The following is a 26,376-nucleotide window of genomic DNA, read 5'->3' as shown; positions in this document are numbered from 1 at the left end:
GGGCAATTCGCTTTTAAATGTTCCTTAGAGCCACAACCATAACAACGTCGGACCCTGTAAACACATTGTTCCTGGCTCTGCCGTTGTTTTCTCCCAGAGCTAAACTCTGGAACGCTGTCGCAGCCGCTGATTCTCTGCTGCTCGCTTTTAACACCTCCGGCGCCAGGGGAAACCGTTCTTATCTCGTCCTGCCGTGCCTGTTCCTCGAGCAAACGACCCGTCACATAAACAAGAGTCAGCTTGTCTGCGTCGAGGCTTTCCAAGGAAGTGATAAGCACGTTGTAATCATCACTTAACGAAGAAAGAAGAATGTAAACCTTATCTTCGTCCGGGAGTGTCTTGCCTTGTTTCTCTAGCTGCTGAAAACAGGCTGTCAACGTGTTGATGTGATTTCTCACCGACTCTCCCTTAGATAACCGGAGACGGTACATCCTCCTTGTTGTTGCTATCTTGGACCCTGCCGTTCTCCTCACGTATACCGACTGCAAGCTGTCCCACGCTGCCTTCGCCGTCGTACAGCCAGTCACGAATATCAGCTGGTCATCTGCCACACTCAGAACGATATTTGCCAGGGCTTTCCGGTCCTTGTTGACGTCTTCTGGTGTGGGGGCTGCTGGAGGAGCTGACACACACTCCCACAGAGCCTCTCGTGTGAGATAGTGCTCCATCCGGAGTGCCCACACACTATAGTTTGTTGAGGTGAGCTTATCCACCAGCTGCGCATTCACCACGCATGCCATGCTGTCGTCTAGCCAAGACGCCTGGACTCCCTCTTTGCTCACCTCCTCGGCCTTTTCCTGAGAGCCGCTGCTGCTTGCCTGGTCCACTGTGCTATCCAGTCGCTAGCGCAGCGTGCTGGGCCCATAACCCTGTTGCGAGTTTGCGCTGTTTACTTGGACAGAGGTCCAACCACCAGCAGAGAAGAGATCACTCACCAACACAGCCAAGTTGTTGCAAATTATTTACAGTGGTTTATTTACATCCAGCATCCAGCAATACATTCAGCGGAGTTTCAGAATGTCCTGCTTAGCTCTCAATAAAGAAGGCAGACAGAATAACACAGTGCATATTCCATATATACAGTTTAACAGCCAATCACAACAGTGCTGACTCACTCAGGTAATTAGCCACAGGTGCAACACCTTATTGCATCATCCCAATGCATTCCTATGGAGACTCAGGCTGACAACTAGAGACAAGCCTGGACGTGCCCCTTACATGCCTGGACATGCCCCTGGAATCCATTGCATTGATATAGTTTATAGCATTGGCTATATGATCAATACTTGACTGCCATATACTGACACTGTGGTCTTATTCTTTCATCTGTCTCTGGTGTTCAGCAGAAATAGTCCCTTTGGGTGACACTGGAAGCTGGGGAATTCTATCCAAATTGGATCCTAAACAATGACTTTACTGGGACCATTTCCCCCGACGGTTTGAAATTTGGTCATGCTCTGATTTGCCCTTGAGTTGAGAAAGCCACTGGTCGCATGCCCCAGTTAATTTCTCTGTTTTCGTTTTTAATTAGGTTTTAAACTAGGTAAAGTATTTCACCGCTGCTTATTGTCCTTTTTATAAACATTAACTGATACAAAACTTCAAAAGTAACGGTGAGCCAATGGGAAGTGAAATGTTTCAAGAAAGGCCATTCAACTTACCACAAGCTCAGATAAGCATATAAATATGAATATAAAGGGCCAAAACTACAAGAATGAAAGGAATCTAATGAGTTCAAATGTTGACCCACAGTGGTGAATAAATGTTCACATAAATAAATGTTGTTGCTAGATACTGAAAAGTGTAATTGTTATAGGAGAGTTGTAACTCCACTCTATGATTATTGCTTCAACATGAATTTGATGTGCATGCTGTGATATAAATGTAAATCTTAGCATTCATATGAAATCCCTGTTAAAATGATTCTGTGATTTAGTTTCATGCAGTTGGATCCAGATTACAGGGATCCCCTTTGAGCTAACTATTCCTCATTGCAATTGTTTCATTCTTCAAGGTGGTTATAAGGAAGATGATGCCAATTTCTATGCAAAACATGAACATTTATGTTGGGATAGCAGAAAACCAGAGAAAGCAGCTTCCTTTCCAGCTTCATGACAAATCCTGATAAATTAGTTATTAATAATGTAAAAGAAAATAATGTGCTCTTTTTGTTTGCATCAGCTAATTTTTCAAAGGTCTCTTCTAACATATGCTGCATCATTATACAATTGTCTAATTTTTGATATAGCATTCTGTATATTACCAAGATTCTGAATTAATTATCCCCCAAAAAGTTGCTGTATCAAATAACCAAGTGCAATTCAAGTAATACAGACAAGGCTTATTGTAGATTTTAAATTGACATAGCACCTGCTGCATCTCTCAGCAAGTCAGCATTTGCCCAAATCTCTTCCCTTCTACTTCCTGATTTCGGTCCTGCTGTACTACATCTCCCAGCAGACAGTGCTTCCAAATCTATTGCTTATAGCTGCTACTATATCTAAGATCACCACAGAAGCGTTCCCAGAAGTTTTTAATATATATATATATATATATATATATATATATATATATATATATATATATATATATATATATATATATATATATATATATATATATATATATATATATATATATATATATATATATATTCAGGTATCGGACAAAATTGACCAACAGCCTGCTAAACACCTTACAGTGCCTTCACATTGAGCTACTCAATGAGCTACTCTAACGACCTGCACCTTCATGTTCAGGAAGGTGTCTAGGGTCACCCCAAAGTTCCTGATGGTCCATGCAGCCTGGAGCTGTACCCCGTTAAGGCAGGAGAGACATGTTTCTTCACCTGGTCCTTTTCCTACCCAGCCACAGGGCTTCTGCCTTCAGTGGGTTAAGCTTCAGGCAGCTTTGCTGGAACCATCCCATCACAGCTCCCAGACCCCTGGCTGAAGATTCAGCAGGAGAGTTCAGCTGGCCATTCATTAGTAGGCAGAGCTGGGTATCATCCACATATTGGTGACATCAGGCCATACCCCCAAACAAGCTGGCCTAGAAGGCATATGAAGATGTTTAAAAGAATCAGGGAGAGGATCGTGCCTTATGTAACCCCACTTTGGAGTTCACAGCAGTGTAACTGTCCCTCCCAGACAGCAACCCTCTGTCCCCAACCCTGGGGAAACAGGGAATGATAACACCACATGCCATGGAAAGAATATTGAATAGATTGTAATGCCTATATGCCAAAAGACGGCGAGCTTTCTGCTATTTCAAACTTTTCCTAGACCACAGTTCTTGTTCCCATTTCAGATAAGTCACTCTTAAATAACATAACTTAAATAGGCTGTAATTTTAAATGGCCGCGTAAAATTGTCAACATAAAAGAGTCAGGAAGTGGAATGCAGTCAGTGGTTTCAAGGCATTTAAATAGACTTACGATGTGAAATTAACTAAACGCTGCACTGTTTTCTCATTAGTAACGTGATCTGCTTTCCTCTACATACAGAAAGTGGATGGGAAAGAGCGGAATAGTTTTCCCACAGGCCTTCTTCAGCACAAATGCAGAATGACATCACCGTTTTTGTCCCGGACACAATGCCATTCTGTCTAATCAGCGCAATTTTCTTATTACTGCAGCTCAGAAGACAATGACAGGGTGAAACTCAATGTTCATGGGCATCAACCAAGCACAAAAACAAATGATTCCATATTTGAATTTACCACGTGTGGTTTTAGGTCAATTTTCCCATTTAATTTTTTTAAAGTTTAAATCCTTTAAGCCAGTTTTATTTGATGAGCCACAGCAAGCGATAATGTGTACTGATCTTATTCTGGGCTGTATTGGGGTTTTAGACCATTCTCAGAAGTGCTCAGTGGTGACAAATTGGCTTACACATTAGGGTCTCATTAGGGTCTAATGTGCAGAATTGCAGAGAAACAACAATTTAGGAAAATCAACTACTATAAAGCAGCAATGTGCATCAATATAAAAAATGCCCAGGAGATTATCAGGATTGTATAACATGGTTATTGCAAAGTCTTCCTTTAGCAATGAAAGAAAACTTCTGAATTCCAGGGTGTGGTCTATAAGCACATGATGTAGGAGTATAGCATCCTGTCTGGCACTGTGGCCAACCAGTTCCTCCAGATGGCCAACAACTCAACATAGAGGCCAAAGTCTTCCTCTGAAATTGTTCCTGGCTCTGTGATTGAGAGGCTCAGTGGAGCTTACCCTCAGTCACCATGGCTAGTAGCCATCGATAGACTTCATCCTCCATGAATCTATCTAATCCCCTATTAAAGCTGTCTATTCCTGTGGCCATCACTACATCCTCTGGCAACTTAGTGAAAGAGAGATCTGAGTAATATCTATGTTGGATAGGTAGTGGAAACTGCAATCAAATCACAGCTGATTTATGGTAATCCCATAAGACTATTGTCTGCCTCTGTGTAGAGACTCTGGATTACCTTGGTGGACTTCCATCCAGATACTAACAAGGACCATATATATATATATATATATATATATATATATATATATATATATATATATATATATATATATATATATATATATATATATATATATATATATATATATATATACAGAATGCATCAATAATAAATATTTTGAGTGGAGTGATTTCCCATGTGGAGAGAGCCTAATACACATAGATATAAGTAGATTCTCTTCTGATCTTAAATGGGTTTCAGCAATGGCACCAGTGAAAGCAATTCAACCAACTAAGTTATCTGCAGGGAACATTTATAACTTCTTAAATGGCTAACCAGGTAGATACTATTCTATATATTTTTCATAAAGCAGTAGGACCAGCATTTAGAAGAGACACCATCAAGAGCTGGTACTGTCTTTGGGTATCAGGTCTCAATGCAAAGACATTAATATCCTATTTCAGTGCTTCTCAAACTGAGGTCTAGGGACCCCTGGGAGTTTGTGAGAGTGCTCCAGGAGTCTGTGAATGCTTTGCAAAGACCCGGGGTCAGCACTCTCAGATTGCTAGAAATGGGGGGAAGGGAACTTCAAACTCAAGAGACCAGGATGGAGTCTGCTTCTCCAGGGACAAGAACTTGTAGAGCTGCTGCCTAAGCCCCTGGACAATGAGAAAGCTTACTGACCGGTCCACTAAGATTATTTTTCCGAGTTAAAAAGAGTCCTTCATTTGGACTTTGACCATTTTTCTTTGTAGTGATTTGGATTTCCTTGGTTATAAAGGTTGTAAGTCCCAATACTCCCAGAAACGCTTATCCTCTAACTCAGGCCCTCAAACTGCGGCCCTCCAGATGTCCATGGACTACAATTTCCATGATACCCTGCCAGCAAATGGGTCATGGGAATTGTAGTCCATGGACATCTGGAGGGCCGCAGTTTGACTACCCCTGCTTCTAACTATTGAATCCTGAGATGTTCAGAAGAGAAGCTTAAATGTTTTTTTAAACAAAGGAAGACATCTTTTAGCATTGAAAAGGGGACACTATCACTGAAATATCAAAAGAGGGAAATCATTGAAATGCTCAGGGGCACACCGTCTTAATTTTATTTACTGGAAGCCTGCGAAGGTAATTTCTGATTGTGAAACAAGCGCAGCTAATTGCACTAGATGAGAGTAAGGGAATAAAATCCTGTGTTGTACTGATCTGAAAACTGCAGCTCATTCCAATGTATTGAATGTATTAAAAAATAGGTCAGTTGTTTTAAATAATCCTCCAGCTTTGTTTTGTTAATGTTATGAGAGATTCAGCAGATTTATTGTCATTGTGAGCCTCTGTGATCCTTACATGCGTTTCATAACACAGCTCTAAAGGAATGCAATTCACAACACAGAACTTAACACATTTTAAAAATAAGACTCTCTGCAAAAGATACAGATATTTCAGTTTTGGAAATCAGCATTTCTTATATCGTCCCAAGTGACACTTGACCTGGTAACCTCAGTAATATCTGCAGAGGAGGCTGAAATGCAGAATGCAGAGGAAATTTCTTGCTTGCTTAAGGTGTGAGATTCCATTCTCCATTCATAGAATCATAGAATAGAGTTGGAAGGGATCTCATGGGTCATCTAGCCCAACCCCCTGCATTATGCAGGATACTCACAACCCTCTCGCTCATCCACTGTCACCTGCCACCCCCTTAAGGCATAAACACAGTGAGACAGTCTGGTTTTGTAGGCCCATATACTGTTGAATTGGGACTGAGTGAACATCTAGGACACATCTCAGAATTCATACCGGGAGCAGCTTCCAGAGGGAGCCGATGAAATGATGAAGGTCATCTATTAAACCTCTTATAATTAAACTGCTCCCTAATAAATAAGGTAGCAAAATCATGTCTATATATCTGCTTCTCAAGTAGGGTTCCCATCTGTGGATGTCTACATCTGTGGATCAGGGCCATACACTAAACGAATCTTCCTGAAAACTTAGGGACCCCCTCAGGATTACAGAAAAAACTGAAATCTTAAAAACAACTATACTAGGGGTTTAAATTCCCTTCACACAAATGCCAGTGTGACATATTGGTCAGACTACAAACTCAAATTCACATCCTGCTGTGGAAATTCACTGGATGACCTTGGGTCAGTTAAACATTTCCACCGAATTTACCTCATAGGTAGGGCCTAGACCAGGGGTAGTCAAACTGCGGCCCTCCAGATGTCCATGGACTACAATTCCCAGGAGCCCCCTGCCAGCATTCGCTGGCAGGGGGCTCCTGGGAATTGTAGTCCATAGACATCTGGAGGGCCGCAGTTTGACTACCCCTGGCCTAGACTGACAAATAAAAGCATCAGGTTGCCTCCTCGTGGATTGGTGCCTATCCCACCCACCTGAGCCAGCCAGCCAGCCTGCTGAAAGAAGGGTCTGATCCCACATACACCCCATGCAAAGTGGTAGTCAGCCAATTGGGCCCTGTGTTCAAGATGAGATGGGGAAGGTAGCAACACCTGGCTCAGCAGGTTTGAAGCAAGGCAGGCACTGTCACCAGGACACACCTCAGAGAAAGCAGTGCAGACAGCAGCACCCAGACCAAGTCCCACACAATGTAAGTCAAAGAGTGGCACCCGGCCCAGCTAAGCCCCAGACAAGGTGAGGCAGACAACAGCTCCCAGCCTGGTCCTGCACAAGGCAGGCAGGCAATGATATTCGTTGTGGGCCATAGTTTTCCTACTTAAAGATGCCAGGGGTATGGAAGGGCAGAACACTAAAAATGTGGAGGAGATAAAAGTTAGGAAAATGGGAAGGAGAGAAAGAAGCAGGGAAGGGGGAGAGGCTATGGGGACTTTCAAGGAAGGGAAAGAAGAAACAGTAGGAAAGAGGGAAATAAGATTTACCCCATAAGTCTTTGCAGGGTCCCATTTTTAGAAGATTGTTGATTAGATCTACAAATCAATTGATTGCAGTTACCTTTTATTAATCATCTTTAAAATTATGACTTTTTCTTCAAAATTATTGTTTTATTTACATGCAAAATTAATGCATGCTTGATTGGTTAAGTAATTATATGCATATAGACTAAGGCCCAGACATGTAACAATTTAGGCAGGGAATAAGGCAGTGAATAGACTGTACTACTTCAGAATGCAGCTGGGTGACCAGAGCTTTGAACACTTCTTTGCTTAAAATGTTCCTACAAGGAGAAAACACACACAGTGCTGGCTTTCTAATGTTCTAGCTTTTTCTGTGCAGGGGATATTCCAAGTGGTACATCTCTTGCAGTCTGAAGTAATTCAGACCATGTCCTCTGGATTCTATTGCTGTATTCTGCTGCATGTGCAGATCAGATCAGAGAATACCCCCAATCCTCCATGAAATGGGTTCCTCCACATACTAGTAGCATGGAATGTATATGATGAAGGTGGAGAACTACTGACAAACTTTAGCCCACCAAATGTGCTCATCCTTTTGCAATCATTTTGTAAACGGGGTCCAGGTGAACAGCTTTTTTCTTAGGGGACATATAGCAATTGCCTTATCCTTTGCTCCTCCCACAGCCTTTTTGTGAAATATGAATGTGAATCTGTTTACTTGCATGCCTTATTCGCTAACTAGTTTGCCCATGGTTTTAATGATCCTTTTGGGATGTATGCCTTGTTGACTTGCAAAGTATCATTGTTTTAACTCGAGTGGACATTTTAAATCTAGTATTCAGAACCACTTTCCTTTTTAAGCACCTAACACAGTTTAAGAATACTTGGTTTCTGGGAAGAGGTTTAAGTCCAAAAGAATTTAGTCACTCTTAGGGTCAATTCACACACCCATGTTTATCCCCTATCATGTGACAGCACAGTTGTGCAAAATGTCTTTTGAGAAATCATCTGCCCTAAAAAGAACTTGATGATACAGGAACCATATGAATACCAAAGCTGCACTACCTTAAATGAAATAATAACGGGAGCCAGTCTTTATAAAAATTATTACACCTCAAAAGATTGATCTGACCTCCTGGTCTCCATATTTCAGAGGAAGCATCTTTTCTAACCCTTAAATATAACAAGAGGGAAGCACCATTATGCCCTATTTGTGAATGTGCTTGAGACATCTTTCTAGTCTGGTAGATGAGTTAAGTTACTAAACTAGATCATTAAGCTTACGTGGCAGTTCTTATGTCCTTCTATAGTTAAATAAGCTCCCTTGAGAGGAACAGGATGGCATACTTGGAAATAGTTGCCAGGATATTCTAAAGCATCTCAATAAAATAGTAATCATTAATAATTGTGTTGCATTTCCAAAGTCCTTAAAATGTCACTCTGTTATCTTCTCAAAAGCACCCTCCAAGTTAGGCCGGTATTCACACACATGTAGTTATTTATGACAGAGAGTGCTGTGGAAGATAGGGGAGGAGCTATACCTCAGTGGTAGAACATCCAGTTGACATGCAGAAGGTCCCAGGTTCAATTCCTGGTATCTTCAACCCCCCCTCCCCCCCAAAAAAGACTTAGCAAGTGATATGAAAAACCTATATCTGTGACCCCAGACTGCTTGTTTGAGTGTTGACCTTGATTGCTCAGTAGTCTGCTTCAATATAAGGCAGTTTCATATGTTTATGAATGATAAATAACCGTCAAATAAGTACAATTACAGTACTTTCCCTGGGCATGAAGCTGTAATGGCTAGCCCTGGAGCAGGAAGCAGGCTGATATATCATAAGCCCATCCGTAGGGCCAGAGGCTTATGATGTATGACCTCAAGAAAAAAGCATAGAGACAGGCCAAAGAACAGGCTCATAAACAAAACAAAATACAGTTTGAGACTGTTATTAGAACTCAGAAGTCAGAGGCAGAATTTATGTGGCCCCATCCCAACCCTGATTGGCTGACTTAGTCACCAGCCTCAGCTGGGCTGGTCTAGGCAGAAACTCCTTGGATGGCCAATGGTGCTGTGGCTCCCTTTGAGTCATGGTTGTGGTGATGCAGGGATTAAGGCAGAGGGCCCTGGCTTTAAGACAACCTCCTCAACTCCCCACCCCCCACCCCTGGTACTGTAAAAATACAGGAGACCCTCATGATCTGATGTGGCTGGCTGTAGGGAGCAGAATTCAGGATGTGATCTGATTTGGTATGGCAATTCTTATACCCCTTTAATGTTATCTGCCTACAAATGTCAGAGCAGCTATAGCATTAGGTTTAGAAGAAGAAGGAGAGTTGTTTTTATATGCCCTTGTTCTCTACCAGGAATCTCAAAGTGGCTTATTATCGCCTTCCTTTTCCTCTTCCTACAACAGAGACCCTATGAGGGAGGTGAGGCTAAGAGAGCTGCTTGGTCAGAACAGCTTTATCAGTGCTGTGACAAGCCCAAGGTCACCCAGCTAGCTGCATGTGGAGGAGGAGCAGGGAATCAAACCCGGCTCACTAGGTTAGAAGCAGCAGCTCTTAACCACCACCCCAGTCTTGCAGGAAGAACATCCAGAGGCCAGCAGAGTCTCTGCTTGGCACACAAAAGGCCCCAGGTTCAAACTCCAGTTAAATGCATCAGACAGTAGATGATGTGAAAGGACCCTGGAGAGCTGTTGCTAGTGAAGGCAGACAGTACTGACATTGACAGACCAGAGGTCAGTACATGGCAGCGACATCTTTATCTAAGGAATTGCATCTCACTGCGTAACTTCCAAACTACTGGGTCTGGGTGATCAGGAAGAAGGTTACAGCCATTACAGACAAACATTCTAGGCTTCAGGCAAAACCCTGTTTCTTAAAGCCAACCCAAGGAAGCTGCTATTTGCAGGGGGCAAGTTGATCATGTTCCTCCAAACTATTTTTACTTCCACAGCACACAGGGCCTGAAACTTCTCTCTTTTCTTCTGATTCCTTCCCAGCTCCCACCTACCTCTCCCAGATTCCCCACTGGTCATTTTCCCTCCAGTCCTTTCTTCCCCTGTAGCCTCTCTCTTTGGCCTGATTCTTTGCCTCCCTCCAGCCCTCCTGTGCTCCATTTTTCTTTCCCCCATCCCAATTTTCTTTCTTATCCATCTTTCCTGCCTGCCCCCCACCTTCCCCCCCCAATTCAACTTCAGTGTCAAAGTGAATTAGCAGCAACCATTTTGGATTACCCAAGTTGCCTGCCCTAGCTGATCCACAATGGCTGCTGCAATTATAGAAGGAAATCCCATGAGACCTCAGCATTTTCGATTTTTCAACATTTTCTCAACTCCTTTAACTGTCCTACTTGTTTATTTGCAAATTTTTTGGGTCTACATTCAGACTCAGGTCCAAAATTAGATATACAGATGTAGATCCTACAAAGTAATCAAAGCATTCTTTATATACACAGGCAAATACCTTTTGGTCAGGGTTCCCCAATTTGATGCCCATGTGTACCCTAGCGCCTGCCCTGGCACTCCCAAGCTTGACAGAGGTGGGGCCATTATAAGGTCGGGCTTGTTACTGGTTGCCCTTATTCAAATGAAAGGGTTTTCCACAGTTGCAATAACAGGCAGGATCAGTACCAATGCTTTCCTTAGTCAGTGTGGTTCCTTTCCTCTTCAAGCTTTCCTTCTTTTGATTCCTCCTTTTCTTTCACTCTTCTCCCCCCCCCCCTTATTTCGTTCTATTCACCTCCTGTGATTCTTGCAAAATGGGAGGGGTATTGTGTTTATCTCCACCTCTTACAGCAGCCATTTTGGGTTTGGCTCTGCCTCCCTCAGCAATTATTTTGGGCTGGCACTCACCACCCCTTCTCAAAATATCAAAGGCCGGAAAAGCTGGGGACCCTGCTGTAGGGGTAGGTAGGTAGCCATAAGCAGCCTTGTACTATTGGTTCTACCCTGATTGACAGTGGTTCTCCACAACTGAGAGAAGTCATGAAGTAGAGATGTAAAGCAGGGGTAAGTCAACCTGTGGTCCTCCAGATGTTCATGGACTACAATTCTCAATTCTCATGGGGCTCATGGGAATTGTAGTCCATGGACATCTGGAGGACCACAGGTTGACTACCCCTGATGTAAAGGATTAAACCTGGAACCTTCTGAATGCAAAGCATGTGCTCTGCCTTAAAGCTATAGCCCCTTCCTTCAAAGGGGTGCAAAAAAGAAAGAGGAAAGTGGTGAAGGTCTATGACTCAAGAGAGCACACATATTTGCATGCATGTCCAGATGGTAGACTGCAGGAAGCGGATATTGGGAAAGATCTTTCTCTGAGTTCCTGAAGAACTTAAGCCAATCAGAGTAGACAATGCAAAACAGATAATGATGTAAGAGTTTCATATGCTCATTTCTGCATTATCAGTCAGATATGACAGCAAGAGAGCATCCAACTAAGGGGGAAATGCAAGGTGAACTTCATAGAATTCTTTTAACTAGTGAAGTATTAAAGAATCCCTCCAGTCCACAGAATGCCCCAGCATGAAATTTAAAAACCCCAATGGCACATGAGCATAAATAAAAGGCCGGCGTCTCAGTAACCTTAAAAATGTATTGATGGGGGATTGGCAGCACAATCAGCACAACTTCCAAGGCCATTGATTTCAATGAGCCCTGCAGTGGTGGCATTTACAAACTTAAATCCAATGAAAATATACAGCTGCAATTAAAAGCCGTACAAAATGCCTTTGATAGAATTCCAATGACCTTTTGGATTTCTAGAAAGCGACGAACACTGTTGAGAAATGCATTTCAATATGTGGCCTGTCTTGCCACCTGTACTCTCTGTAAGTCAGCTCATGGACTTGCTGCGTTCTGCCTCTAAATTATGATTAGGGCCAAGCCCGCCTGGGTGAGGGGAGAGGGCTTCTCTGAATGTCCTGGCTTGATGCACTTCAGCACTGGCAGCAGGCAAGCCGTTCCCCCAAATCGCAGCCCCACTTCCGTTGACCTCACTCAGCAGGTGCCGATTTTGGGGATGCGCTAAGAGGGAAGGGGCTTGATGGATGTGGGAAGGCGCCAATGACAGCCCTGGCCCGGTTGCCTCTTGGCTCCTGGACCGCTAAAGCATTCGGGCATTTCGAACGACACCAGTCCGGGGGCTGAAGCAGCATCCGGGAGACTCAGGGCCAAAGAGCCGCTCTCCGTGGCCGCTCGCAGCCCCACACCCGCCCGGCTCTCCTGCCTCTCCTCCCCCGCCCCGGTCCTTCTCGGCAGATGCTCCAGGAGAGAGCGAGAGAGCCAGCCGGAGGCGCAAAAGTGCTGAGCCACGGCGGGGCTGGGACGCGTGGAGGGAGCCCTCCTGCCTTCCTGCCTCCCTTTCTGGCACCCCGGCAGCCCAGCCCAGCCTTCCTGCCCCAGCCTGGCTCGGCAAGAGCCCCGGGCGCGCCCAGCGGCGTTACCTTGGCGGGCGGGCGGAGCGGCGCGGTGTCCCTGCTGGGGGCAGCCCGAGCCCTCCCTGGCGGCGGAGAAGCGCGGGGGCGGGCCGGGGGCTCGGCGGCTCGGGCGCGGATGCTCCGGCGGGCGGAGGCGCGTTTGGCGCGGGGTGCAGCGGGAGAGCTGCCGGCGCCGCGGCGGCGAGAAATCTGCTGGCTCACGCTGGCCACGCTCCTCCCAGGAGCAGCCGCTTCTCTCCCTCCTCCCTTCCGTCCTCCCTTCCTCCCTCCCCGGCTTCACAGCCGCCCCTGCTGCGCCCCCCAGGCCAGGCCACGGAGGGCCCGTTGGAGGAGAGGACCTTGAGCCCGCCAAAGCCAGGGTGCTGGATGGAGACTTCCTGGGGCCGCAGGTGACCCTAAGGTTGCCAACTCTGGGGTTGGAGAGTCCTGGGGATGTAAGAGCCGACCCTCGGGGAGGAAACCTCAGCAGGCAACGGCAAGCTACCTCTGAGCTTCTCTTGCCTGGCAGCCAGGCCACGGTAGGAGCCCCTGGCAAAATGACACACCTGTCGTATATTAAAAAAATAAATACCTTTCCTTGGCGATAAGGCTGGGAAGAGTAATAGGCTTTTACTAATAAGCAATGCTGCAGTATTAAACCTCTTTCTGCCTCCGCAGAATCTCCTAGACCTCTGTGTTAAGGAACTGAACGGGAGTTCATCCTCTCCATTAGACATGGTTGCAGATGCCCCACTAGGCTGCCTCCTGCTTCTCCGCCATCCCACTGTTAATCGCACCTCCTCTCCTGATCCTGCATAGCCCGTTAATCAAGACTAGCATCAACAGACAGAGGGCAGATTTTGAAGATCAGTTTTCAAACATTTTGGGGTGAAGAAAAATAATGCAGAAAAAAATAAACATTTATTTAAGGTAGCATGCAAGGAAAGAAAGCAGAGCACAGCAGTGTGCTTTGGCCCCACCAGTCCTTCAAAGGGAAAATTGCAGAGGAAGGCAATGACAACCATCCCTGCTTCTCACTTGCCTTGACAGCACATTATGCACGAACACAGAATCATAGCGTTGGAAGGGACCTCCTGGGTCATCTAGTCCAACCCACTGCACTATGCAGGACACTTACAACCCTATCGCTCATCCACTGTAACCTGCCACCCACTTGAACCTTCACAGAATCATCATGGCATACAGCAACTCACATCCACTGTCTTTCTTGAAAGGCTCTTCTGTAGCTCTCAAAATACCTTGGCCTTCATCGTAGAGGTCTTGTTGATCTCCATTCTGGCTAGCAAAGTGGGAAATGTACCAGGAACACATATTCAGAGGCACTTTCTGTCTGAAAGGGAATGGTGCTACAACAACTCCTGAGACAGTGGACTGGAGGCAGGGATGGGTTCATTTTTCACTGAGAGAGGGAAGAGTTGTATGTCCCAAGACATGGGTATACACCCACAAAGGGGATTGTACAGGTATGTTGTAGCAATACATGTTGTGCAGATATCACAAGAAGCATGCGATCACAAGAAGACTCTGCCACTGCAGCCCTGCCAATTTCAGAGTTCACCGGCCAGCCCCATTAAATTCTTTGACCACCTTCCCGCTGCTTCCTCTGACAGATAAGTTACCTGAATTGTGGGGAATTATGAATATAGCAAGAGGCTGGGTAACACAAAGTCTTTTCCACCAATTTTTATGGGATCCTTTACCAGGGAGAAACCCTCATTTGATTCCAAAAAGGATTTTGTATTTTATTGAGAAACACACAGAGAAAAACATACACACAATAGGTTCTACGGGGGGGGGGGGTAGTTATCTAAATAGGGAAATACTGCACCTGTCTTGGATTCCAAGTAAGCAGAGAAGCTCACAACATCAGTGTGGAAGGCAACACTGGGTGTGGAGGGGTCAACATACACACAGTCTTTGGGGGTGTGCAAGGATTGATCTAGTGTTTGAAATTCACAGGCCAGCCCAGTGACTGCCCACTGGGAGGTATGATGTGATGTAAGTGATTGATGACTGGCTAGGGGCTCTAGGTGTATCTGATAGGTGTGTTGAAGTATGATGTAATTGAAGTGGGCTGTCTGGAGTCTGACTCACAGTCAGGTGAACAGGTCTCAGATATGGACCCTACCTAGGCTGGATAGAACCTGATGGGATTAGCTCTCACCTTTGTCTGCTCAGTGGCTAAGATGACTTAATGGATAAGAAGTCAGGAGAAACACATTAAGGATTGTTAAGAGCAAGGGGGATGCTGCTACATTGAATAATGGACAGCGTGGGGTGAGGAGACAGGACACAAAGTGAACCAAAGAAAATCTGGTTCATTCTGGAGGAGCCACTCCCTTCCCTGGACAGTTTACTGGTTCTGTCTGGGAGGAGCAATTGTGCTCCCATAACTGCCCAGTTAGGCTTAAGTCTTTCGGACCGGAATGGAGGAGAAAGGAATTTTGCATCCTGTTCTTGCAATCTCAGACAAGATGGAGTCCAACTTGAACTCCTTGACCAAGCCAATGACTTTTCATATCAAGCAGCTGTCAGTCTGCACAGGCATGTGGTGGTGTCTTCTTGAAGACTGCCTACAATTATGGGGGCTCTTGCTAGGGAACCAGATGGACATGGGAGAGGACAAGACAAGAGTGCTTGGGATGAGGCTAGTATTAGGCCCCTCTCCTCCTCCTAAGTAGGTGGGCCAGTCATTTGTGTGGCGGTCGGTATGTCTGGATGCGACATGTGGGATTCTATACACAAGCAATGACAAATGCACTCACAACACACACAAACTGCAGGTCACCTTTTATTGTACAAGAGATGAGCATGCACACTGTTTTCCTTTGACAGATTCCTTGCTCTGGACTATTGCAGAGATTCACATCAGCCGTTCCAAGGAAAATGGAAAGGGGGCAACGGTGCCATGAGGAAACTTCATTAAGACAACAGCTCCCGTTCCAGACTGACAGAACTAAGATCACAGAATCATAGCTAGATTCCAAAGGGTTATTTGCTCCAATATGTTGACTCTGGCAGTGACCAGGCAGATAAAAGTGCCTTATACTGGTCAGTCAGTTTGTATAGGTCAAGAGTATCTACTCCAAGCCTTGCCAGGGGCAGAGGCACCTGTGCTTTGCAAACCTGTCATTTGATATCAGTTTACCTGGGAGACCGAACATGGGACCTTCTGCATGCAAATGCTACCACTACATTCTAGCCACTCTCCAAAGGATGATACAGTTGTTCCTCATATGATGCTCCTATAAAGCTCGCAAGAAAGATGTACTGGCAAGAAGTAGCCACCCTTCTTTCTAATGGTAGTTGTACAAAGTGCTATGTCTAGCCCAACTTTATGCACATGGCAGAAGAAGAGCTGGTTTATACCCCACTTTTCACTAACCAAAGCGGTTTACAAATACCTTTCCCTTCCTCTCCCTGCAACAGATACCCTGTGAGGTAGGTGGATCTGAGAGAACTCTGACAGAACTGCTCTGTGAGAACAGCTCTAATTGAACTGTGACAAGGCCAAGGTCACCCAGGAATGGGGAATCCACCCCAGGTCTCCAGATTAGCAACCGCTGCTCTTAACAACTACACTATGCTAACTCAAGAGTGGCTCAAGTAATCAAGGCATAGGTCTCCAACCCATTACCCACTTCTAGGATAAAAGTTTTTCCTTCAACACTGTAGAGGACTGAGATGAGGTCCTTTCAGTGGGCAATGTCAATTCCCAAATATCTAATTTCCTAATGAGGGTAAGTTAAAAGTAGTCCCCTATGCATGAACTCCCATTTGGCAGCTTTATTTTGTGGGCCATAATATATTCATGGCTTAAGGCATCCTTTCTTCTGCCAGCACACTACATGTGCAGCACAGCTCCTGAATTTCTGGCCTCATTAGCATAGCGCTTGTGAGGCGGAGATGAAAGCGCATAGCAAAGAAATGTGACAGCTTAATCATTTTAGAAGCAGCAGTGAAGATAACGTAATTCTCTTGACTGGGGGGAGTTAATATTTTTGTCAGTGCTTTGAATAACTGGCTCAGTTGTGTGTAATTGTGTTCTGTGTACTCTCTGGTAAATTATTTCTTTTAACGCCAAGAATTGTAATGCTAAATTATTACAGGTTTCAAGGAATGGTGTTGTTCATAAGAAATAGGGTTGGGGATTTTTCCCCCCCTGTCTACTTGCAGATACATTTTTATAAGAACACACAGGAAAAAGTATTTCTGAACAACTACTCTGCCATTAACTCTCCATGGCCACTGACAGTCAAATGACAGCACCTCTCTCCCCCTCTCCCCTCACCTTAATATAAGGGGAGTCCACCTTTGGCCAAGATCTGAAGTCAAATCAGCTACCTTTAGTTTTCAACTACTTAAAATCCACCCAAGTGTGTACATTAGAATGGACTGAAGTCTTTTTGTGAAATGCGTGATAATTACACATGGTATATTTTCAGTAGTATGCATTTGCTTGAACTGGGATGATGTCTTTTCTCCCTGTGAGCATATTCAAAGCATAAACGTATTTAAAGACTAGAGCTATGGCTTCAAGTGCCTGAGGGGAAGTGAGTAACTTTGGTTAACATTTTCAATTCATTGTCTTTCTTATTGCTATTTCTCATCAACTGGGTCTGAACCCAAACTCTGGGAAGAAATTGCGGGGCTGATTTAGGGTTGCCAGATGTACCAACAGGGGATGGGGGGAGGGTCAGGTAGCCAGATCCAGGTTCGGAAACTCCTAGAGATTTGGGGATGGAGTCTGGGGTGGACAGGGACTCAGTGGGGTTCAGTGGCATAGAGTCCATGCATGCATTTCCTCCTAGAGAAACTGATCTATGTTGTCTCCAGGTCCCACAGGAGGCTGACATCCCTAGGCTGAGGCCTAGATGCTGGTTATCTTTATATCAAAGTTGCAGTTAAGAAAGTCCACTGTGGTGCAGGCCCAGCTGAACGTAACAGCTCTGGTGTCAAAGCCGTGCTTGGTATACTATGCATGAAGAGAACTTTTACGTGGCCCAAACAGGTCTGCTTTCAAGGCTGGTTTCATGTTTTATTTGTTCATAATCCAAATGGTAAACTTGTCGAAAAGGTGAGAGCAATTCCCACAGCACAGATGAATGTTTTAACACAACACAGTGCATTCATTCACCACCTAATAACCGTTCTCACACATTTTTCATTCAGTGAATGCACAGATACAAAGTTGACCCTGAATCAGTCCTGCATTCAGTTAGTTCACAGCTGATTTGGGTCATAAAACATGTAGTAACATGGATGAGAAACTATACAGCTATTAGTTTAACAGCATATTCCTGAAAGAAAAGAAAAATACCCTGTTCAATGCCAGTATTTTTTTGTTTTCTTTTAACTGCATCTCATTCCAGGGCAACCCAGCCCTGTAGGAGAAGGGGGAAACATGGACACGTCCCTGAGGAGGCCAACAACTCTGCAATGGGGCAGAAGGAGGCATCCTAGGGGTTGGTGAGGGCATGGTGGGCGCAGGTAGGAGGAAGGAAAACCAGGGGGGGATTCCCAAGGGAGAAAAGATTTATTGAGGGCAAAGGTCTCCTTGAGAGAAAAGACCAACTCAGTAAGGGGAACTGGGAAGGTCCAGGAGAAGGAGGATGACAAGGGCCCAGCTGAAAGTGGTAGGGGGGATCACTTGGCTGGGTGGCTTGCCATTGCTAGATACTGGGAACGAAAGTAGCCAGCTAGGCTGTTACCATAAAAGTAGCTCATAATGGAAGGGTGCCTCACACAGAGACACCTTCATGCACAAGAAGCCCATGATTGGACACTGAGCAGGCTGGTACATGTAGAAACCAACCTGGCAGAGACTGACTATGGAGTCAGTTGGGCCCCTTAACAAACCTAGGAAGCCAGACCAGGTCTCCATCTCATTTTTGGCTTCACTAGATTTCTTTCTCTTGCCTAGAAAAGCTAGGCCAGATTTCTATCTGGTCTGAACTGTACTAGAACCTTATTTTCTACTTCCTGCTTGCTCAATTAACTCAGCTAAATGTGCATATTATGGAAATCACCCCCTCCCAGCCAAAGATCATTAGACTATCAATAGGAAAGTACCTTCAGGTACTAACTGCAACTTCTTTGGACTCTTTTGTCCGGTACTATTTCTGCCTAGCAGCATCTCTTACCCATAAATATCTCCTATTGTACTCCCCCAGAGTCCTTCCTGATTAAACAATACAGGGCCTTTAGCGGCACATTACACCTTGCCAGGGTATTGTTCCACTTGATAAGCTTATGCCATACTTCCCACTCTAGTAATCTCATATGCCAACTACCCTATCAGAGTCATCCATAACTCACAACCAATCATCAACTACATACCTCCTAGTGGGCAGTCACTGGGGCTGGCCCAGGAATTTCTATACCAACTCCTGCACATCCCAAAAGTGTGTGTGTGTGTGTGTCTTGTGTTGATTCCTCTCCACCCGTCATCCTTTCCACTCCTGGTGTTGTCCACCCTATGTCTTTGCTGTTTGGACCCAAGACAGGTGCAGTATTTCTCTAATATTTCCTCCCTGTAGAACATAGTGTATATATGTTTTTGCTTGAGTGTGTCTGAATGTACCCCAAATACCCCTTGAGTATAAGCTTAATTGTCATCTTCATTTAAGAAGGGTTTCTTCCAGGCAACGGACCCTGTAAGTATTGGTAGAAAAGATCTTGTGTTACCCAGCCTCTTGCTATATTCATAATTCCCCACAATTCCCTTTGAGGGATCCAATCTGGGTAACAAGACCTGAGTTTTCTATAGTGGGTAGAGACACAGGACTCCCTCCCTTGAATGGGGCAAGCAGCATTCTGGCCAAGAGTCCATAGCTACTACTGCTAGGCCTGTGTTGCCTAGCAACTCCCAGCACTAGCCTACCACAAGAGGAGGTGGCCAAAGCTATGAGCTACCAGACCAGATGATGGACCTCACTAGGCAAAGCCAGCCTAAGAATACAAGTGAACATGGATGGAGGGGCAATCAGCCAGGGACAAACCAGCCAAGCTGCATGGTGACTGTTAACCTTGGGACTGGTAAATGGAATGGAGATAAGCAATAAAATGGGCAACTTTGCCATGTCTTGAATAGTAAGTCATCTTTGAGTGCATGGATATACCATAGCACATCTGTGGGGATGGGGCTCTGGTTACTGTAAGTATGTAAGTCGGGACAATAGGATGACCATTGTCACTTTTCTTTGGGTACTGAAGCAAAACAGTACTTCCTTTTGTCCTTTTGTCTTTGCTAAATTTACCAAGTTCATCAGACATACCTTATCTGAAAATCCCCAGACTCTTTAGCACTTCTTCACAAAAAAGGTTTCTCCAGTCCCTTCATAATTTTTTCTGGAATTTTTCCAGCGTGACATTTCTTTTTTGAGATGCACCATATTCTAAAAGAAGCCACACAGTAGATCTGTACAGGAGCTTTAGCACTCATTTTCATTTTCCTGAAAATCCTCAGCATGGAGTGCCTTTTCCATTGCTGCTGCAAACCAAGTCAACATTACCATCAATTCATCCACCACAGCCCCAAGGTCTCTTTCTCTCTCAGGGCCTTTACGCACCAGGATCTTTGTTGCAGATTGGTCACTGAACGAAAAATCGCCATTTAAAATAGTGGAATTCGTCGTTATGCATACCTGCCTTTGTAGTGGAATCCAGTTGCGTTTTGTAGCGTTTCCCACAGCTTCCGGTCTCGGCAGAAAAGGAAGCGCTATTTCCAAGCTCGTCCCGCCCCTGGCCGTCAAGCAGCCAATGGGCAGCCGTTAGCATGCTCCCAAACAGCCCCTTTCCCTTTAAGAAAGGTTTTTTAAAAAAAAAAACAGACCCATTGTAACGAATCTGTGTAGATTCGTTGCAACGGAGAGACCCATCCAGCTGCCTAATGTGAGCTGTCGTTTGATCGTATGATCGTTGCCACGCTGCCTCGAGTGATAAAAAAAAAAATCCCCCCCCCCTCTCACGGGCCCGATTTTCGGCTGAATTAATGTGTAAAAAATAAAGGGACTTTATTTCAGCAAACGGGCTTTTATGTGGTTTGTGCTTAGTGACTAAAGGTGAAGGACTGAAGCCAGGGAAGCCTCTAAACAGAAAGAGGCTCGCTGGTGCGTTTATCCCCGCTCGCTCGGAGAAAAAAAAAATGGCGATCGCTTCGCCGGAAGTTTGGAGGACAGGCTCAGGAGGAGGGACTTTGAAGAAACCGCAACAATGTTAACGCACAGGTCTTTATCGCTAGTGTTGCAGATTGTTTGCAAGAGTGTAGCGCTTTCCGGAGGGTGAATCCACTTTTTGGGATTCCCCTGAAAGCGCTACAACGAAGCGCTTTTTGCTGATCGGTTTCAGGAGTGTTGCAGATTGTCTACGACGTCGTGCGTTATGCCAAATCAATAGCGTTTCCAATTGGCAACCATTGTGCGATTTTGAAGCCGTGCAAAAAGCCCCTCAGTTTCAGCAAGTTCAGACCCTAACAGCATATGTCTGGGTCAGAGTCCCTTTATTGGCATATATTTAAAGCTGGATTTTCTTTTGCTCATGTTCATGTACATTGAATTTCGCTTGCCATGTTGTTGCCTATTCACCCAATTTAGAGAGATCTGCCCATAGCTTTATACAATCCACTTTGGTTATCACCATCCTGCATGATTTCGTATCATTTACAAACTTGGCTAGTATACAGCTCAATCTAAATTCCAGACCATCTATGAACAAATTAAGCAGTACCAGTCCCAATACTAATCCTTGAGAGACTCTGTGGGTTCGTGTTCATGTCAACACTTGAAAAAATGAGGAAACCAATGAAATGCAACAATTTAGAGGGAATGTTGTCTGGATTCTAAGGATGGAAATAAACTTATTTCCTAATTCTGTTGTGATCAGAAGGAGTCACTAGATGGCGATGTTAAATATCACACCAGTCCTATAGTTTGTTTTATTTCTGTATTGGGAGAAAGTGTTCTTCTGGCATATTTGAAGACTTCTTTCTGTCATATGATATGAAGGCTGCAGGAAAGTCAATATGACTCTCCAGTTAAACATACATATAGCACAACATATTGACTTGGAATTACAGGAAAGGGTCTGGATGACTCTGTTCTAGTATAGCTTTGTTGCCTCCTGAGCAAATCTTTTTTGCATAATGCGCAGAACATCATGAGCATGGGAACCATCCTGACCTCCTCAAGCAGGCTATTCCACAAGGTACACATGCACAGGCAGTTGTTGATCTTGCTCATGAGCAAGGTGGTACCTGTAGAAGGCCATACGGATGAGCAAAGCCATCACGGTAGAACAGAGAAAGAGAAGTGGTCCTGCAGAAGGGAGTCCAAGGCCACATAGGGCTTTGTATGTCATTGAACTGCACCCCATAACTATATAGATAATTAAAGGAGAGCAGTCACTTGTGCTTGTTCATTATTTCTTACCATAAACAAATAGGTTACATGCTCTAGATCAATTTAATTTTCCACATTTATAGGTTTTTTTTTCAGAATCACCTTCCATAACCAGGAGTCCCACTTGATAAGACATTCTTGGCCAGGTAATTCTAGCACCATACAAAGTTATCTATAGGCAAGTATCTTCTTTAAATATAGCTCATTCTTCCTACTATCTACCATGACAAAAATAGTGATTACCCTTTTTTTTCATGTGGAGTCCAACCCTTACATGCCAAGTTTGAATTATATCTTTAATTCTGTATTTAGCTGGATGTTCCTGACATTGTCAGACTTCTCAGCCTGGGCCTACCATAGGGATGTCAGTCCCCAGGTGGGACCTGAGGATCCCCTGGTTTTACAGCTCATCTCCAGGTGACAGAGATCAGTTCCCCTGGAGAAAATGGCTGCTTTGGAGGGTGGACTCCATAACATTATGCTCCATTGAGGTCCCTTCCCACCCCAAATCCTGCCCACTCCCAGTTCCAGTCCCAAGGTCTTCAGGTATTTCCCAACTCAAAGCTGAAAAGCCCAGCCCAGCTGTATATTACTACTACTACTACTACTACTACTACTTATTGCCTGCCACTCTTGGCAAAGCCAGGTAGTGGCAGGTTACAAGACTTTTTGTTATTGTTTTTAACCTACTAAATGCCTTCTTTTCTTGCAACTCCTTTGTTTTTTACTTTTCTCCCAGATTGTCCTGTTCCGGATCTCTGGGCTCCGTGTTAACCAAAGTCCAGGCCAGCACTTCTGGCCTGCAGAAATATCCTCCATGATTTTTTAAGTCATGACCAGCCACATGGAAGTGTCACAAGGCCTTACAAAACCACAGCTAGTCCTGCTAATCCTCCATTCATCTCTGTAGAATTAGGGGTAGATAAATCATCTTGAGCACTTAAGGGATCATTCACAAATACGCTAAGCTGCTTTATACCATCGGTCAATCCAAGTCTATCATAGTGTGTACTCAGTCTAGCAGTGGCTCTCCAGAGTCTCAAACTGAGGTCTTTCACATTACGTCCTACCTCATCCTTTCTAACTGGAGATGCTGGGGATTGAACCTGGGATTTTCTGCACACAAACCAGATGCTTTGCCACTGAGCTGAGCCTCTCCCTCTTCCAAGAAGTCTTGAACTTGGATGCCTCCCCTTTTACAAATGGTTGTAGCAGCTTTATGCCTTGCGTTTTCCCTGCCGCTTCATGTTTTATCTGTCTGGCCCAGTGTTCTTTTCCTTCCCATCCCCTAGTTCTGATCTCTATGCAGGCCCAGCAGGAGACTGTCTCTTCCTCCATTGGTGCACCTGCTGGGCTGTGTTTTTCATAACACCTTATTATACATAATTGCCTGTCAGCTGCCTGCAGGCTTTGTGTGTGTAATCTAGGCTTCACGAGTCCCGCCTGAAGTTCCTGTCAAGTTGCTAGCCTACCAGGAAAACTGTGTAGTAGCATTTGGCAAAAGGCAGCAACACAATCAATGATTATTAGTAGTTGCATAACAAATTATCAGCATGCTCTATGCAGCAACCAAAGAGCCTTGCTGAGTTCGGGGCTTACTTGTAAGTAAGGGGAAATTTTCACAGGTTATTTTATTGCATTGCAGCAGAGCATACTGTTTGCTAATTCTCATCCAATCAACATGCATTTTCCCCAGGCATTTAGTTCAGCTGGCTGTTCTAGTTCAGGCATTCCAGCTCTAAAGGCGTGCAAAGGAATTACAGGACCAGTTTCATAAGAGTCTCAGATGTGGTTGCCAACCTACAGGGGAGGCACGGAGATCTCTCAGAATTACAGGTGATCTCTAGATGCCAGAGCTCCATTCCCCTGTAGAAAAATCCTGCTTTGGAAGGTGCAGTATTTAGCATTATGCCCTTCTGAGGTCCTTCCTCTCCTCCAACCCTGCCCTCTCCAGGTTCCAAATCTCCAGAAATTTCTCAACCCAAACTTGGCAGCCCTAGACTTAGAGCATACAAATCAATCAACAGGCGGTGATCACTCAGTGAGAAAATTAAGGCCAAAACTACACCTTACAACATGAGTTCCCAATGGCAGGGGTAGTCAACCTGTGTTCCTCCAGATGTTCATGGACTACAATTCCCATGAGCCTCTGCCAGCAAATGCTGGCAGGGGCTCATGGGAATTATAGTCCATGGACATCTGGAGGAACACAGATTGACTACCCCTGCCCAATGGAACTGGGAGTCATATTTCAACTGCAAGTTCCCAGTTGTAACTCTATGCAAAAGAGCCTCAGGTAGGCTGACCAAACCCCTCTGGGGAGGCAGAGGTCACTGTCAAGCCCCACCTCTCTACTACTAATCAGCTAGGGAACTTACCCTTAAAAAGAGAAACATCTGACGTGCAGCAACATGTCTATGTCACTGCCCATGTGTATGCTCTAAGGCAGGGGTAGTCAAACTGCGGTCCTCCAGATGTCCATGGACTACAGTTCCCATGAGCCCCCACCAGCAAATGCTGGCAGGGGCTCATAGGAATAGTAGTCCATGGACATCTGGAGGACCACAGGTTGACTACCCCTAAAAAGGTAAAGGTAAAGGTATCCCCTGTGCAAGCACCGAGTCATGTCTGACCCTTGGGGTGACGCCCTCTAGCGTTTTCATGGCAGACTCAATACGGGGTGGTTTGCCAGTGCCTTCCCCAGTCATGACCGTTTACCCCCCAGCAAGCTGGGTACTCATTTTACCGACCTCGGAAGGATGGAAGGCTGAGTCAACCTTGAGCCGGCTGCTGGGATTGAACTCCCAGCCTTATGGGCAAAGCTTTCAGACAGCTGCCTTACCACTCTGCGCCACAAGAGGCTCTTGTTGACTACCCCTACTCTAAGGGATATCATCACATCGGATGTTGGGGTGATGCTCCGGAATTCAAACAAAAGTTGGTAGAAGCCAAATTTACCATATTTGGCAATGTCCAAATATCAGAGTGTTACCCTGATGTCCCAGACAAGATGAAATCACTTCTAGGTCATGTGGGCAGTGATGCAGACATGTCGTCTGGGCCTCTCTGCTCCTGTATCCCCCCATCCCCCACAGGATGCTGGCCTGAAGTTGCACACTTCAAACAAAGGTGCAAGCTGGCATCATTTTCCCAAGCTGTCTTTTAATTTGCATTGCTCCGGAGAAGGCTGGGGGCGGAGGAATGAGCTGCACAGCATATGGAGAAAGGAAGCGCTTGAGGGAGGGAGGCTGGCAACGAGAGCAAACAAAAAAACAAGGAAAGGGGCGGGACCAGCTACCCGTGCCTCCAAAAATAGCACGGAAGGCGGGACTGGCTGCCAGAGCCTTCAAAGTAAGTGTGAGGGGCATGACGTGAAACCGATCCACAGTACTGCTGTTCAGAGACAATATGTATGGAGAGCCAGGCATAACTCCTTTGTCAGCTTCCAGAGACCAATTTGAAGGCAATCTGGAGAATACAGACAACTGCAGAAAACCCCATAGAGTGGCCACTGAGGACTCGCAGCTGCAATATGGCTGCAGGTTACTATGGCAAACTCATGGAAAGCATAACATATGAAGTTTGGCCCCCAGTTCAGGTGATTCATATTTGGGATTGCCAACCTCCAGGTGGTTTCTGGAGACCTCCTGGGATTACAACAGATCTTTAGGCAACAGAGATTAATTTGCACAGTGAAAATGGCTACTTTGGAAGATGTACTTTATTAAATTATACCCCACTGAAGTTTCCCCTCTTCTCAAACCTCACCTTTCTCAGGCTCCACTTCCAAAATCTCCAGCTATTTTACCTGGAGTTGGCAACCCTATCTGTGGCACATTTAGGCTTTGTGAAATGTAGGCTGCTGGAGAAGCAGTGAACAGATTGCATGCACAATTAAAAAAAATAAACAGGAATCTTGTCACATGTTAAAAGCTGACAAGCATTTATTCTAGTTTTTGTGGACAAGATTCCCCTGCATCAAAATCTTGTGACAAAGTGGGCTGTAGTCTATAAAACATTTCTGTGATAGGAGAAACTTGTCTCTGGGTGCCTCAAGCCTTCTGTTTATTGATTTCATGGCAAAGCTAAGTCTGTATTCTTTATAATGCATCTATTTCATGATTCTGTCTCAGTATCTTGAGGTTTCCCCTGCTGTTCTCCTCTTCCCCTCAGCAATCTCCCTTCAAATGTATTGTGCATATAATTGCACAGA

The 26,376-nt window shown here is 45.0% G+C and overlaps 1 protein-coding gene across 7 annotated transcripts in view; it reads right to left on the bottom strand.

Annotated features, from left to right (window-relative positions):
- DYNC1I1 (dynein cytoplasmic 1 intermediate chain 1) overlaps window positions 1-13,358 on the bottom strand; it is a 222,370-nt gene extending 209,012 nt beyond the window's left edge. For 3 of the 7 annotated variants that reach the window (XM_077303652.1, XM_077303655.1, XM_077303656.1), the window contains exon 1: window positions 12,772-12,982. The gene's annotated coding sequence lies outside the window, so the exon portion shown is untranslated. Of the gene's footprint in view, window positions 1-12,771; window positions 12,983-13,336 lie in introns of those variants that run through there. The other 4 variants (XM_077303654.1, XM_077303657.1, XM_077303658.1 and 1 more) reach the window with 2 other exon arrangements.
- Between the last annotated feature and the right edge of the window lie 13,018 nt (window positions 13,359-26,376).

The sequence above is a fragment of the Paroedura picta genome, chromosome 11, assembly GCF_049243985.1.
Source record: "Paroedura picta isolate Pp20150507F chromosome 11, Ppicta_v3.0, whole genome shotgun sequence".
In the NCBI taxonomy this organism is placed as follows: domain Eukaryota; kingdom Metazoa; phylum Chordata; class Lepidosauria; order Squamata; family Gekkonidae; genus Paroedura; species Paroedura picta.
The sequence above is the reverse complement of the archived record's forward strand: the minus strand, read 5'-3'. Positions and strand labels throughout refer to the sequence as shown.